At 33.3% G+C, this 10,675-nt stretch overlaps 1 non-coding gene across 1 annotated transcript; it reads right to left on the bottom strand.

The window, feature by feature from the left end:
- Positions 1 to 3,567: 3,567 nt before the first annotated feature.
- On the bottom strand, positions 3,568 to 3,720 carry LOC142543981 (U4 spliceosomal RNA). Its single transcript, XR_012819951.1, has one exon. It is a non-coding gene; the product is annotated as a U4 spliceosomal RNA (small nuclear RNA).
- Between the last annotated feature and the right edge of the window lie 6,955 nt (positions 3,721 to 10,675).

The raw sequence follows: 10,675 nt of genomic DNA, 5'->3' as shown, positions 1-10,675 counted from the left end.
TTTCAACCAATACAATATCCTAAAAAAGATAAGAAAAGAAAAAGATTTTCTTTTAAAAGAAAGAAACATTATCTAAAAGATAAGGAAAAATCTAAAAAATATTCTAAGAAAATGTTTAAAAAAACCCATAAAAAACGATTCTACTAAAGTTCCAGTATGTTGGAAATGTGGAAATTTTGGACATAAGGCTAATAAGTGTTATGTCAAGAAAAAGATTAATAATCTTAATATAAACAATGATTTAAAAGAATCATTGATAAATATTCTTCTTAATACAGATGAAAATTTAAAACAAAAAGATTTTTATATCAATATCATTGATAATGAATTCTATGAATATTCTAACAGTAGTTCAGATAATGATTCTGAAATATCAGAACATAAAATCTGTGAACCAGATTGTGATTGTGACACGTGTCTCATAAATTTTATGGGATTAGAAATAAATGTTATCTTAAATGAAGAAACTTTCATTTTAGATCTTATAGATCAAATAAAAGATCCTATAGAAAAAAGAAAAGCTATAGAACATTATTTGAATATGGCAAATCATAAGCCTACTAAACTTGTACAAAATACTGTACAAGAACATGAATTATATTCTTATAATAAAATATTAGAAAAGGCTAAACAAAAAGAAAGAGAACCTACTATATCCGAATTAAAAGGAGAAATAGATCAGATAAAATTTGAAATCAAATATCTAAAAGAAAGAGTAAATACTCTTAGTATTAATAATAATCATATTTGGGAACATGATTCTACTTCTGATGAAGAAGAAGAAGAAATTTTGCCTAAAGATGACAATGGTAATGAAATAATTTCCAGATAAATTTCCAGATAAAATTACTGCTAATTCAGCTTTGTAATTGATATTACAATTAATCCAGCTTTGTAATTGATATTACTGAAGAAATTTTTGTAATTGATTTACATCTTAAAAGAATTCGCTGACGATTCCACTGCATATGAAATACATTATTATAAAAATGCAATATTTGCATTAAAAGGTTCAAAAGAAGAATTAAAATATCCTTATTTAATATCAGGATGTCTTAATTGTTGTCCTGTTGATAAAGACCTAAAAGGTCTATCACCAATCCATATAGCTCAAAGCTATCTAAACAAAGATTTACAATCCATATTGGATAGGAAAACTAAAGATTATTTTGAAACGATCTTATTAGAAACGGGTTCAGTTGAAATACAACATATGGATCGCAATGGCGATTTCGCATTTTCTAAAATGATTATAAAGAAAATTATCCCAGCTAATAATTGGGGTTTACCTCTTGGTCAAACCAGGCAATTAAACACTTTTCAGGCAATGCCAAATATGTTTAATTATCATGATTATATCATGGCTTGGGATACAACTTTGATCTATGAGAATTCTCAACGAAAACATTCTTGGTGGATAAAATTCCAATTAGATGATATTCATCAGTTTATCCCTACTTGGTTTAAAACCTTCTTCTTTTCATGGGGGGTAATGCCCTCTATTCTTCCACGAAATGTTAAAAACATATGGATTAAATTTCAACAAGCAAATATACAATTTGATGGATTGAGTGTCATGATCCAATTTGCCATAAATTATAATGTTCCTTGGATTATACGATGGGAATATGGGCTTTAAGAAATGGCTAAAGAAAAATTCGAAATCAATTTCGTCCCCACTATTTTAATTAGAAAAATTTTAATAAAATGGTGGGGCAAAGAAGACTTCTTTGCAGAAGGTAAAATCTATGATCGGCATGGAGTAATTGCTCTTGGACCAGCCAGAGAGACTATGAAAAACTTGAATCATGATATTCCAAACCAGACTACATTACTTAAAGAGCTTTTCCAACATTTGGATAAAAATACCATTACTTCTATGTTTTCTGAAGTATTTGGTGAAAAATCAAATTTATCAACTCAAGCATCGACCTCGACCTCCTCAAAAGGAAAAGAAAAGACTGATGATGATACTCCGATGACAGATCAAGATAATCCAGAGCAAGATGTTCAAGATCCGTATGAAGGAGATGATGGCATTTTTGCATTATTGAATACATAATGGGAAGATGATTTGGAACCCATGATTAAAAGTCTGTTGTTTGAATTATTGATGTAAATTATTATAGATGCTTTCTTATCGGTTTGTATGGGTCTATCCTTTTACGTGTCATGTTTTTAGAGGTAGTAAGTGGAACTACTATTTAAGTTTTTTGCTTATTTAAGGAGTGGATTCCCTTTGTGATCCACACACGAAAATCCTACTACATCTTCATAATAATAAGAGTTTTCGAAGTTTTCTCTCTACTTGTTCTACATCTTTCTAGCATCAAGAATTATGTAAGTATATGTCTTATGATTATATTTATTATCCACCTTCATGCCATCTGCAAATTATCTTTTAATTTTAAAAAAGAAAATTAAATTGATAAAAACTCGATTGAAGTTCTTGAAAATCGATTAAAAGATCCAGATAAATACTGTTTATAAACAGTGGTTTGTTTATCCACATTTGGAAAGATCCAAAATAACCTTAAAGGCATACGAGAAGCAGAGTTCACAACTCGCTGCTTAAAGCTGAAGATTTGAAGAGCAATTTTTATCTTAAACCTTTATTAAGGTTGTTGTTTGCTGTAAAAAGCCTTATAGGTGTTGTAATAGTGGTAATCGGGGAAGAGTTCGTTGGATTCATGTTAAAAGAGCTGAACATCACAGATACAGAGGCAGCTGAAGATAACAACGATGAATGGTTTTCAAAAGGGTGTTTGCCTAATGGAACTAAGAAGGCTGCATGTGCCGATCAAAAGGGGTCGAATAAAACCAGTAGCTTGGATGAGATCATCGAAGAAACCTTGGCCCAATTGGCCTATCCCTAGCCTTAAATTTATGGGTCTTAATTTACCTAGTTTAACCCGTCCTATCCCTAGCCATAAATTCCATTTGTGGGTCATATTTATTTTGGTTTAAACAAAGTTATTTCAAAATTTGTCTCTAATATATCTATAATAACCAAGGTTCTGGGACGAAACATCGTGATCAACCTTCAAGTTTTATAAATTTAATTGAGTTTAGTACGCAATTAAATGTAAAGAAAGTTTCAAGATTTTATAATAATTATAAAATTATATCAAGTCAATTAATAATTTAATCTATTTTTTAAATAAAAATAGATTTAATAACATAGAAACACACAAATTTTAGAATAAAAGCACAACTTTTTATGTTATCAAAGCCATAAGTTTAAATTCACAAAGTGTGTAGATTAAAACTTTTGCAGATCGTTATTGAGTCAAATGTTATCTCGAGTCAAATGTTATCCCGTGGTCGCAAAGTAAAGAAAAGTTTGAGAACAATTTAATTTCAACATCTTTAGAATATTTTATTGTTTAAAAATTTAATTTTATTAAATATTTATTATTTAAAATAAAAATTTAAATTTATTAGAAAAATAATTTAAATTTTTTTCTAAAATTTGCGTTTTATCAAGAAAGAAAGCAGTTGATGACCAAAGCTAACCAGCTGTTTACATTAGAGAATTCAGTATAAATGTTAAACTAAGAGTTGTAGGGCTTTACCCTTGTAAGGGAGCCCTTCCAGAAATTCTCGAAGGCCAGGGACGAGCCCAGGCCTAAGAGGGGGTTTGGAAATAGTTTTCAACCAGCAATAGACGCGCCTCGGTTAGAACCTCACTAGCTGCGTCATTGCCCCAAGCGCAAAGATACTTTCATTCCCTTAAGCTTTTGGCTTTTATAGCCCACTCCATAGCCCCTCGTTTCTGGTCCTATCGATGTGGGATTCAAATATCAGAAATCCGATATGAAAGCTGAAGCCAAAGAAACCATCGAAGCTCACAAATCACTAGGGAACTGTGTCTTGTGCTGTGCTGCTTCAACATTTTCCCAAGTGCAAGAATTTAGACCAAGAAAACAAAACTCATTTGTTCTATCGACCATTATTTTCTAGGAAATAAAAAAACCGACGTCCGCTGCGGTCTGTGACCGAAATCAGGTCAACAATTTTAGTGAATCATGAAAAAGATCTACACACTAAGCCTTGAGTGCTCTTTTGTACGACAAATCGAACCGACCTAGTTTTTCGTCACGTCTGTTACTGTTTCTTATGAAAATTGGTGTTGTGCTCTTTGAGTCAGTATGTGCCATGACAAGTTCAGTTTCCATTAGTTGCTAGGTGTGGGCAATCGGATTGGGTTTTTAGGGTTCCATCCGACCCGAACCCGATCGGCTGCAATTTTCGGGTAAAATTGGGTAACTAGTCGGGTTCGGATACTACTTGAACCCGACTATATTTTAGTCGGAACGGGTTCGGATATAGAGTTGCTACCCTTGGGTACCCGATTGTTTTAATATATATATATATATATATATATATATATATATATATATATATAACCCGACCTGTACCCGAACCCGACCTTATCGGGTATCCAAAAAGACGGATAGTGTCCAGAATCGGACTGGGTTCGGGTAATGAAATGGCTACCTGGAATAATCGGATACTCGATCCGAACTACTCAAAACCCGAAAAACCCGACCCGTGCCCACCCCTATTAGTTGCAGAAGAATCTAGGATCAACGCTACATCAAATTACTGCACAAATTTCATTAACGAGATTGAAGCTACCTTAGCACGGATGAAGAAAAAATTGGATCATTGATTAAAAAAAAGAAGGTTGTACAATATTCAACTCATTATACTGTTTTACATCGATTAAACAAAAAATTTATCTCCAATTTATTACTTCAAAATTATACTAAGAAAATTACTACATAATATTATCTACAATTTAAATATCATTTAGAAATTTATAATTATATCAATATATTTAATTTATGTTTAAAAATAAATTAATTTAAATAATTAGTTTTCTTACTTTATATTAATCATAGATTATTTAAATATTTTAAAAAATTAAAAGTTATTATTCATATTTTTTAAGAAAGTATAATAACTTTTAAAAATAAAAAAAGCAAATCTTCCATGCCTTTAGCTCACAGCGCAGGCATGGACACTATTTGACGGTTAGTGTGATAATTTTATCATCTCATCTGTACGACGCGTGAAATCTATGTTTCGATCTTTATATATATGAATGAAAGATACACGCGTTGTATGTGTAATATAATAAATATATATTAATGATCGGACGAAGACGCGTAGTTAACAAAAAATTTACATTGAATTTTTCGATTTAATTATGATCTTTTATAAAATTAAATATGATATGAGATTTAATAAGTTGATTTTTTTTACAGGTATAAAATATAAAAATTTAAATAAACATTAGAGTTAAATGTGTGAAAGAGCAATTTTAACATTAAGAAAAAGACTTCACCAAAGTCGGTCACTATTCCACCCTCTTGCTTGATTATATACTCTTGCTTTATTATATAATATATTTATAATATTTTTAGATCAAGGATTATTTTGGAATATAATTTTTTTTATACGTAAGTTGTTTTACTTAGTGGATAAAATAAAATAAAAATTAAACAAAAATTTGTTTTAAATTATTTTTCTTAATTTTTTTTCCATGTATAACTTTTAGGGGGCGTTTGGTTCATGGGATTATGTGGGTTTATGATTTTTAAACCCACCTAATCAAGCGTTTGGTACGATTTTTATTTAACCAACTCAATCCCTTCTATAAATGATTAGGTTGTATAAGGTGTGATAAAATAATCACTCCTCACCCCCTAAGATTATTTATCCAACTCTTAAGTCATCCTATTTTTCCAATTTTCCCATTCTCTATATCCAAACTCACTACCACGACCGACCATCGCCGCCGCCGTCGACTGCCGGACGACGACCGCCGACAACCGTCGGTCAACGCCGCCTACTGCCGGCCGACCGCCGGAATACCGCAGCCGGCGCAGGCGCCGCCGTCGTCAGCCGCCGCCTAATGACGTCCGACCACCGCCGCAGCCGGCAGGCCGACCACCGCCTCCGCCGACCACCACACAGTCGCCGCTGCCAGAGTAAAGAAGGAAAAAAAAAAGAAAAGGGCAATTTTATCATTTCATCAAAAAATTCAAAATTATCCCACACTTAAAAATCATACCAAACAAAATACAATTTTACATTATCTATTACATTTCTATTACAATCATTTCTTTTATCATTTACGTACTAATCATTAGTTTAATTTATCCTCCAAACCAAACGTAAAATAAATAAATCATTGGATTTACCTTCTCACTTAATTGCTACAATTTATCCATTCCTTTGGTAGCTCATAAATTAGTTTTGATTAGTTCATAATAAGTCTACATCCAATAACTTTACCATAAAATATTTTATCAATAACAATAAATTTAATGAGCACAAAAATAAATATATCATCATAAATATACACGAAACTAACAAATAAAATGATTTAAACAAACTCCACTTGAAACTTTTATATATAATAAATAAATATAGAATATAGGTAGATATAGAGACAAAGTATTATTATTATTATTATTATTAAAGTTCAACCGATCAATGCATTACTAAATTATTAAATAATCAAATTAGATTAAATAAAACTAAAACAATTTGATTGGAAGTTAAATAAATCAAATCAAATAGATACATGCATACTTAAAAGGGGAACTTGTCAAAAAAATCCCTATACCCATTCTTAACTTACTTTTTACTCCCTACCCCACTAAAACTTTGTTTCAACTCCCCATTTCTTTTAAATTTCCAAATTTACCCTTATATCCTTATTTTGAATAATTGATTTTTCTTTTGTAAATAATGGCCCATCATGCTTCCGTAAAATAAATTAAATCTTTTACCTTTTTGACCGGAATACCACCGGGTTATATCCACCGTATTTTACGAACTGCTCCTCACAGTCCAACCACACGATCGCAACCGATGGTTACTGACGTAGATTCCTTCAGCAGTACTTGGCACAACTCTAATTCGTTTCCTACCTTAGAGTGTACAGTAGAAGATAAAATTTTGAAAATAATACATGAGAGGAGCTAAGAGCAAAGATCTCTTTATTCAAACACCAACATTTTATTAATACATAGTAACCTCCTGTAGAGGAGGAGAAACTTGTTTAGCTACTAGTAGTAGCTGAACTCATTACACACATAAACTTGAAAGAAAAATGTTACAAATGATTTGAAGAAAAATGAAGAGGTTGATCGATCCCTTCATCTTCCTTCTGTTTCCTTATTTATAAAGGCTTCTTCGGATTTGAAAATTCGGACTTCAAATCTTCATAAACCTTTACAGCTTGCACATGGACCATGTAGTGGTTGAGTGGTCCATTGGGTAGTGGTTGAGTAGTCCATTGGGATGGTCCCTCCACCTTTCTTGATTTGTCTTCTTCTAGATTATTAACCTAGAAACAGTCATTTCTTGAATTTTTATCTGCCTGTATAAGTCGTATATATGCGTTTGGATCAGATCAGCTTGTATCTCCTTTCCTTCTTCTTTGAGATGTTTATAATAATCTTTGGAAATTTTCAGCTCTTTTCTTGTTGCCTTAATCCTTATTCTGGAAACTCTGAGATAGTTGAAATACATTTTCTTTTGTTTCCAGTTTTGGTTTAAGTTTGGTATTGTCTACTGGTTCCCATTTGTTATTATTTATAGATGAAATTTTCGGGACCAGTCGTCTTGTTTTCTTCATTGGATTCCTTTTTTAAATAAAGTATCCAATGTTACTTTTGTTTTTTACCACTCATTGTTAGTGGTTCTTGTCTTCTTTTCTGGTGGTCCTGTCTTTCCACTCACATGGTGGGTTTTTCTTTTGTTACATGTCCACCATTAACTTTGTCGAGGAATCTTTGGGCTTTCGGTGTCCTCGAGGAAAACGTGCATGTGGTCCATCTCCACTTGTGCTTGTGTCGGTAAAGTGTTTCCGATCAGATCTCGGTTTGAATCCTTTACCGAATTCAGGCTCCTTCTGGTTTTGGCATTCAAGGCAGATGTTTTCTGACCATCTTCCTATATGTGCCATGTTACAGAATTTTCGGCGAGTTTCTTTACTGGCCGGCAACTTGCTGTTCCACAAAATATTTCTCTTTTTCTCGAATAAATCTTCTGCAAAACTTGTGGTTTTTTCTGTCATGGTGTTCAACAGGAATGATCCGTTTACTGAATGATTATAAAATTTGAACGAAACTTGACTTTGTCCATCTCAGTGAGACAGACCCATAGACCCCAAGCTCTTCTGGTAGACATATCATCTTCAGAAATTGAAGCAACCAGGGGTGTTTCTTCTGTTGGAGGGTCCTTGATAAATTTTTGAACATTTGTATCCGGCCTCCTTAACTTGATGAAATGAAAGGCTTCGTGAGAACCTTTCCTTGCTGGTTCTGGTGCTGCACTGCAAAAGTATAGCTCCAAAACATCTCCTCTGGACAAATAATCATTATTCGCCCAAGTTTCATGAACAGCTTCCTGGATCCACTTTGGTAATCCTGAAATTTCCGGAAAGCTGGGTGATGTAGTATAAACTGAGGCAAGAGCCCCGAATTCATACCATGCTTTAACCTCCTTTGGATATGAATTTGGTTTCATCCATACCCTTGGATATTTTCCTGAGACATCAACCCTGTTAGTAGCTGGGTTGATTCCAATTCTTGTTTTCAATTTCTCCCAATTCTGTTGATACATCTGAAATTGAGAAATTGTTGCTTCGTTAGTACCAACCTTAGATTTGCCTTTGTCAATACGAGGCCTAAGGTTGATCTCTCCCTCTTCAATCCCCGAGGTGAAGGGTTGACTTGAAGACTCAAGATAAGGATCAAGAGTCTCAATTTTTGTTTCAGCCGACTCATCTGGTGATGATCCCGACATCACACTTGTGCAAGGGGTATTTGAATCCCCTGCTACAGGTATAGAGTCCTGTACTCGAAAACTCTCCATTTGAGAAACCGATGGCTTCTCAATGCCTTGGAGGATAGGCCTTTGCATTACAGACCATAACTGAGTATATGCCTGTAAACATCCTGTAATTCGATCAGAGACAACTCTCTTATCAGCTTGTTGTAGTCTTCCCGCAACTTCTGCGTTTACGACTAGCTTGTTAAACTCGTTTTGAAGCATTTCAAGGTGTTCCTTCAAATGCCTCTGCATCTTGATGATGGAATCGATATCACCGCTATCCATCTCTTGTTAAAAAATCTGCAAGAATATTTTCATGAGATTTTATTATCACAATATCAAAAATATAATTCTGACATAGTGCATGCCATCTTAATAATCTAGCCTTCTCTGGTTTAGATTCAATTATATTCCTTAAGAACGCTTTTACCTGTGTATTATCAATTTTCAAAGTAAATTTCTTTGCAAGTAAAAATAAGGGCAATTTTTCAAAAGCTCTTTTTACTGCATAAAATTCCTTTTCATTGATATGCCATCTAATGGCTTCTGCATCTGAGAATAGCCCACTACAATATCTGCATGGTTGTTCTCCATCTGGTGTGATCTTAGTAAGAAGTGCTGCCCACCAATGATCACTGGCATCGGTATATAATACCAGATCATCTTCGTCTTGAGGAATCGCCATTTTTGGAAAATTTTTACAAACTTCCTTTAAATGGATAAGTCCTTCTGTGTGTTGCTAGGTTTTTTATAAACATTCCAGCAAAATTAACAACTCCTAAAAAGCTTTGAAGTTGTTTCTTGTCTTTGAGATTTTCTGGAAAATTCTGCACCTTTTCAACTATGTGGTCTTGCAGAATTATTTCTGACTCATCGATTTCAATTCGAGGAATTCAATCTTTCTTGTAGCAATGACTGCTTTCTTTTCAGATAAAACCAGTCCTTCTTTCTTGCAAACATTAGAGAAAATCTCCAAATGCTTAACATGTTCATTCATATCTTTAGATGCTATTAAAACATCATCAATGTAAACAAACATAAATTTAAAATAATCTCTAAAAAGATTATCCATTTTCCTTTGGAATATCTGGGGTGAATTAGCCAATCTCATTGGTAATACTTCCCAAATATAATGTCCTTGAGGTGTGGAGAAAGCTGTGAATTTCTTGCTTCCTTCCTCCATCCGAATCTGATAAAATCCAGACTTACAATCGAATTTAGAGAATATCTTGGCGTTGCGTATACAACTAATCAAGTGTTCTCTACTAGGTATAAAATACCCATCAAATTCCAGAATTTTATTAATTTTTTGATAATTAATAACAAGTCTGGGTTTTCCTCGTTTTATCTCACCATGGTTTCTTACCAGGAATCCTGGACTGCTGTATGGTGACATACCTGCTTTGATTAAACCAAGATCCAAATGTTCCTTGATTATAATCTGCATATCCCTTTGATCAATGATATTCATTGGAATAGGCTTACAACGAACAAATTCATACTCTTTGCCTTCCTTAATCTTAAGGCAAGCTTTGAGTTGATTTCTGTCCCACCATGCCAAGGGATCTTCATTGTAATTTTCTTTGATCCTCTTCTTGACATCTTCTAATGATACATTAGATTCGAACTCTACTTCATTTGTTTGTAGAGTTATCTTAAGGCATTCTATATCTTCTGGTTGGAGTACTTGATCTGCTCTTAACTGGAGCATTGTTTCTCCAAACCTTCTTGAATCCTTCATTTTTGGGTTCAGAAGTTGTCCTGAATCACCACGTTTGCTGCGAAACTGGATCGGCAATTTTCTATAAAATGCCTCTCG

Source organism: Primulina tabacum, chromosome 4 (genome assembly GCF_025594145.1).
Source record: "Primulina tabacum isolate GXHZ01 chromosome 4, ASM2559414v2, whole genome shotgun sequence".
NCBI lineage: Eukaryota > Viridiplantae > Streptophyta > Magnoliopsida > Lamiales > Gesneriaceae > Primulina > Primulina tabacum.
This window is presented reverse-complemented; position numbering and strand designations above follow the sequence as displayed.